General features: G+C 38.8%; 1 long non-coding RNA gene across 1 annotated transcript; it reads left to right on the top strand.

Moving 5' to 3' along the window:
* The first annotated feature begins 488 nt into the window (after nucleotides 1–488).
* LOC128803588 (uncharacterized) lies at nucleotides 489–3,944 on the top strand. The gene is made up of 2 exons (XR_008435762.1): nucleotides 489–562; nucleotides 3,671–3,944. It is a non-coding gene; the product is annotated as an uncharacterized LOC128803588 (long non-coding RNA).
* The last annotated feature ends 2,717 nt before the right edge of the window (nucleotides 3,945–6,661 follow it).

Here is a 6,661-nt window from a genome sequence, read left to right on the forward strand (position 1 = left end):
AGGGATCATCTTACCTCCACTTCCCCTTGACATATATCTTGTTGTTCCTCCTCTGATTTTCTTTTTATATTTTTTTTTCTTCTGTGTCTACACCTAATCTCATTTCCTGCCCTTAGCTCCTCTCCAAGCCCCTTATTTCTCATCCTCTCTCTTCAGCCCATCCTCTCACCTGCTGTTGGACTGCTTTCCTCCTCCTGTTCATTCTCGGCAGGGCGAATCATGCTCTGACTTTTCACTGGTACTGAGCAGTAAGTGGCCGGGAACAAACTCATCAGATAGATGGCAAATCCCAGGAAAATTATCAGGGTTGCATTAACACCCATCCTATTTTGCTGTCTAGCACAAGACACTTTTGCTCCTTGCTGCTTTTCAGATAATGGAGTCTGGACATAACTACCACCAGGGTCTTGTTTGGGGCACTTTGTGACATCATGACACCATCTGACATACAAAGGTGTTGCATGCTGTTAGGCAGAAACACTGGGGACTTTCACCCTATGTAGCTAAGAAGACCCCAAAGCAAAGAAAGAGTGTGAAAGCTTTTGGGAATAATTGAAAAAAAGTATGTCTCTGATGAAAGATAAAAAAGAAAATGAATGGGGTAGGATCATAACAATAGGACACTACCTAATATGAAAAAAATCACACTTAATCCTGAATATTTCTGTATCTGACAACTAACTGAAACTGAACAAGAAGTGTTCTATGAAACTGGTAGAAGTGGAGTGGAAAATGTAATGAATTTCCCACTTCAGTGCTTAAGCAATTATTAGTAATTTGTGCTGTTTGGCTCAAACAGCCTTAGTAAATAGAAATAATTTTTTTTTAAATCCAGTCAAATGACAAGCATGTGTTTTAAATGACCTCTAGATGGTGATCTAACAACATCAATGTAGAAACAACTCATCTTGCAAAGTACCTATTCTAGGGAGGAAAAAAACCCATCTCATGTCTTATTAACCCTTGCCATTGACAAATTGCCCACTCTAATTAAATCTCTGTCCAGACTGCATTTTAGAACTCTGATGATGACGTTTCACCACATAGCGTAGAAGACAATTTTCTAGTTATTTTCAAACTCACATTTAAACCCAACTATTATTTGCTGTACCAAATTTCTTTCACACTCCTGAAATTTACATACAGATTTATGTTAAGATCCCTTGGATTTTACTTTCATTTTGTTTTTTTTGTGTTTATTTTATTTTTTTTTAATTTGTGTTAGTTTTGTTTGGAGGGTTGTTTTTTTTTTTTTTTTTTTTTTTTTTTTTTTGTAGTCTTGGGGGGTAGTTCTCATTTCTTGTTTTCTGTTTTTTTTTTTTTTTTTTTCCTTTTCTACTATTAGCAATGGTCCTTTCATTCAAGCTCTTCACATCTCTTTTCTAGATGCCCAAAAGTCAAGTTGGGGAATTAGCTCATCAAATTAAGATAATAATTATCCTGTGCCTATGATGGTTACTAAAGACTTAAGCACATGCAAGGATATATATTCTGCTTTATAGGCATTGAGATTTCTACACCAGGTCTTAGGTCAACTTCAGCTTGCTGTTGACATTCGGCAGTCTTTTTTCCTGCTTGTCTTGAAAAGATTTTACATTCAGCCCAGAAAGTGCTCATTAGAAATATATTTCAGGAGGTTAGAAGATCAATTTTGCAAAAATTGAGTGGAATTGTTGAATGTCACATTCAACAAATAAATAATGTGTTTGGCTGTAAAATAAATTTCCACTCTACTGACTCCTACTGAATGGTGTAATAATACACAGTCCAATACACTGGGTGTCAGGAGATATATACTCCAACACAGGAGTATGACAGAAACTTCAACAGATCTGCATCAGAAAGGGTAAGAGGGAGTGGGATTGGATCATGGAATTTTCAGTCCTGCAGAGCAATTAGTAAAACAACTTCAAGGGGCTGTTCCCTACATCTCTGCATCTGAAGTAATCTGTACCCAAATCAGCATAAGATTGTATTTCAAAGGTGTTCTGCATTCCTCACAGGGAGTGTGGGATATTTTCAAATCCTCACCCACACCTCTGAAATTCTTTATTTCAGTGAAGTAGGTGAGTAAATAGATGCTAGTTGTGAAAACTCTTACTATGACTGAGGTCATGATGACATATTCATTCTGGCATAAGCTCACACTCCTGCCTCAGCAAGGGTTCCTGCCACTGGATGCTTGCTCCTACATCTTTTTGTTTGTTGACACTAGTGCTAGTGTGGCTCAGTTAATGGGATATATTAGGTGACAAAAACTTTTTAAACACGGGTTTTATTAGGTCACTTTACTATTGGGTGAGTTTTCGATGCAGTTAACTGTGCAGTCACACAAATACTACTCTGCAGTGAGCCAGCAGAAACAAAGGATTGGGGCGGGACAGAGGAAGGCTGGACTGCCCTTTACTGAGTGACAGACACTCCAAATTCAAAAGAAGCCATGGCCTTGAAAAGAAACAGTGACTACGCAATCATTGCTCGAGTACAGAGAGTTCTGACTCCTGTTTTGCTTTGTTTGTAGTTATGTATGTTCCCTAGCAAAGTATATATAATTAAAATAGGAAATGGGTGAAATGCAAAATGAGAAGATTTAAGCTTTAAAAAGAAAGATTTAAGCTTTTCAAAAAAAGATGTAAGCACTACTCTTTAAACACCACTCCACCTCTGAAGAGTTCTTAAAATCAAACTGCAAAAACTTTTTAAAAAAGAAAAATAAACCAGACTGTCTGCCTAATGGGTTTTTTTTCTCAGTGCGGCTGAGAGTAATAGAATATTTATCTGACCATCTCAGACCTTGTATACATATTTCTCTGGCTGTTCTCTCTTTTGCATGTGTGAAAATTTCAATTTGTTTGCATCTCACACAATAGAGAAAAAAAGGTTGAAAGAATTAAATTAATAATTACTTCCCCCCACCCACCCCTCCGTTTCATCTCTGTTCCCAGAATTAAATCACCCTTTGCCAGCATTGCCACCCCATTGATTGTACTACACTTTTAACATCTATCCTCAATAAACTGTTTTGTTTTAAATGCTGTTGGATATTGGGCCTAAGTTGGATGTATTTAAAACTCTTTTTTCACTTTGGCTCTCCTGGCCTGCACATTAGTAGGCTAACCTCATCTCTTACTTCTGAAGAGGAATGACCCCCATTCAAAAACCTCACTTCACGTGGCCTGGTCCTTCCCTAGAATCCTCATGGTCCTTTCTGTTTATTGTCACACTGACTGCAGTGGAAAACAGACTCCTTCCTAATGCTGTACTTTTCTAGCCAGACAAGAGATACAGGTTCATTTCTTTAGGCAAGGGAGTGGATTTTAGTGTAGTCCAAAGGATTGCCCTTGGATTCCTTTGAAGTTGAGGCTCCAAGGTAGAAAAGAACAGTGGATACGAATTCCTCTGTCCATACAATGGTGGAGAATTAGCAGGATATGAGAAAGATGAATACACTGAAACAGTTGGATAAACCAGTTAGAGCAATAATTTCTCTAAGGATTGTGACTCAGTATTTCATGTTTTCTTTCCTTAGCAAATTCTGCAACATGACTCAGTGTGGTGTAAAGATGATGAAAATACCCACGGCAGAACGGCACATGGGCCACTGCTCCCAGATTGGGCTGGGGGAGGGGGACAAAGCAGACTAGTTAATGTATGCTTTCTCCCTCATCAGGTTGAAAGAGCTGGTGCATGAAATCCAGTAAAAGCAGCTCTCCGGTCCAGTGAAGCTCGGGACAATTGGCAGCACCAGGAAGGTTATCACTGTCTGCATCAGATGACTCTCCTGTGTGAGGTCAAAACCCCATTGGATTTGTAATGAGGAGGTGGATGAGGCTGTAAAGTCATTCCCAAGATGGAGCAGTGAGGGCCTTGAGGCAAGAAGGAGCCAATGAAGGGAAGAAAGGAAATGGACCGAAAGATCATAATCAGTAAATTTCTGCATCCTACCCCAAGGCTGTATTCCTCAGAAAACGGGATAGTGCCAGGAAACTAAAGGCACACCTACTGGCTGATGCCGGGATCAGAAACTGATGGAGAATTTGGGGATGCTGCAGTCTGTAATGGGGAACCCCAGAACATGACTGGAAACAGATTCCCTTGGGATTGCCCAGGCCTACAAAGGCCAGGCAACAGTGTAATGGGGAATGGCACAAGCAGAACTTTGTCAAGATTCCAGAACAGAAATAAGTGGAGAGACACGGGACAGGACAGAGGGAACTGGCAGAGGGTTTTGTGACTGTAGGTTGGAAACGCACTTGGCAGCTGCAAGACAGGAATGATGGGTGCTGTGTTTAAGATGAATCAAGAGCTGCAGCTCAGGCCACAGACAGTTGTGAGTAGAAGTCTGTGGTGAAGGGACTGCAGGCAGTCCTGTACTATGGCTACTGATCTGGTGTGCAGGGAGTCATAAAGCGCACTTCAAATTCCGAGAAACTAATTTCCTTCAGGCAAACCAGGCTTTTCATTTGCATGTCACGTATTATCATCAGAATGCTAACTAATCTGTGGAGTCCAGTTGCTCATGACTATCCCAAAGCAGGTACTCTCCCTCTCTGCTTTCTCATGCAGAATTCACAGCTTCTGAGGTCATCACTAAAAAGAAAACTTAGAAGGGGGGGGTCAAAAAGAGCAGAAGGGTTTTGAAATGTGGCCATTTTTCATCACTAACACAGGATTCTGGAAATGGAAATACCTTGCTTCTTCTAAGAGCAGATAGCAGCAGCCAGGTTGTGTCATCCCATGCAAGAGATGGGGATAACATCCTTCCCCCAAAGGTTTTGTCTATCTCACCACAACACAGAAATGACAAATGAAAAGCCCCTCAGCTGGGAGTTAAGAATGGTTATTTCAGAAAATAGTGCAAACTGGATTTCCACTGAGGCATGGATTGTATAAACACTTTCTCTTCTCATTCTCTTTTTGTGCCATTTCTGTTTTCATTTGCTCTTATGTGGACTGCTATTATTTATATAAAATATTAACAGTAGAATCACATGCAAGATACACAGTATGAATTAAACCTGTATTAAATCTAATATTCTTTAAGAGCAAGAGAGTCACCTCCACAAGACAGTCTTTTCCAACCAGCTCAAAGAGCTGTTACTTTTTACACTTACTCAGACTTAACCTAATTTTTAAAAAATATCTATATTTAAGTGAAATAAATAGCCCTGCCTGTAATTTTGAGAAAAGTGAATTCAGATAAAGGAGAAAGTTCACAGTTGGAAGCTTCTAAATCAGAACAACTCCACTGACTGCAGAACCTGATTTCTTCATGTCAATGGAGGAGTCAGAAGAAGCTTAAACTGTTGCGACACTGTTTCGTGTGGCCTGTTAAGCCTCACATCATATATCCAAACGTCTTTATGTTTGTCGTCAACCAGCTCCATATGCATTCAATAAATATTGAAGTATCTTTTACAACAGCCTTACTGTGCTTGTTTTAAAACACTTGCATGTTTTTCCTCTAATTTACTTCAGGCTACCCTGACCAAATGTAGACACAACGTAAGATATAAATTACTTGAAGAATTTCAGCTTCTTATTCTTATGTCAAAAAATAACAGTTATTAAAGCAAGTTCTTAAGAAAATTAATAAACTAATACTATAAGAAACACAATATGGCAATATTTTGTGCCGTCTGTTCTGAATAGAGTTGCTTAGTATTTTCTGGGTTCTTTTTTTAGCAATGTAATCCAGGAACAGATTTTTTAAAAGCTTGAAAAATCCAGGGGCTCAGCCCAACATGCACTGTAGGCTTTCTGCAGAAGGCATTGCAGTGCTTGTACAATGCAAGTTATGTTAATTTCCCATGGAATCTGCATATATCCATACCTCTCTTTTTTATTCACCTTTTATGATGTAGATGCTAATTTTTTTTTATTTGTGAAATGATCCAAGGGCTATTCAGAAAAAGATACAATTTAATGACTATTTAATTAAATTAATAACTATAATTAGTGTATATGTATATATGTGTATATAATTATAGCAATAGAATGGGGCCTCCAAGTGGGTGGAGTCTACATATACCCAGGGTTCTTGAAAATGAGAATGTGAGGCAACTCTGCATTTGCTTATTGAAAACACAAAGAAGAGGAATGGTATAACAACCGTGGGAATGCAGAAGTCATTAGGTGCATTGTCAGGGCCTTGGATCCCGTTCTCCCCAGGCAAAACATCAGTGACATTGTTCTGACATGCTTTCTTTATGAATGGGCAATTATACAAGGTTCTGTCTTAATTTCTCTTGAACCCTTTCCAGACTTGACCACATGATGTAACTGTTCATCAGATAAAATACACAAATCACCTCTGTAGTCTCCTTCCAGGCTGTAATTTGGTTTGGGGTAAATGAGGGCAGTACAATGATAAGATGGAGATCCAAGATAATTAGGTAGTTGATAAGAAAGTCTGTGATAGTTCACTGCTGTCAGAGGTGTTGCTCTGAACTGCCCCTGAAGCTGCACAGTCTGTGTCATGCAGTATATCCCAGTCACTCATACTAGCAAGGAAAAATATATAGAATTAAAAGATCTAAATAAATAGTTCCGTGTTTAAACAATTAAATGCAATTATGAAGAAAATTTGTCTTCTTTCATTCTTGTTATTCTAATTGTGTTTTCTAAATAGCCATTGAACACTACTTGTTAACCTTGCTGA

This window comes from Vidua macroura, chromosome 2, assembly GCF_024509145.1.
Source record: "Vidua macroura isolate BioBank_ID:100142 chromosome 2, ASM2450914v1, whole genome shotgun sequence".
Taxonomy (NCBI): domain Eukaryota; kingdom Metazoa; phylum Chordata; class Aves; order Passeriformes; family Viduidae; genus Vidua; species Vidua macroura.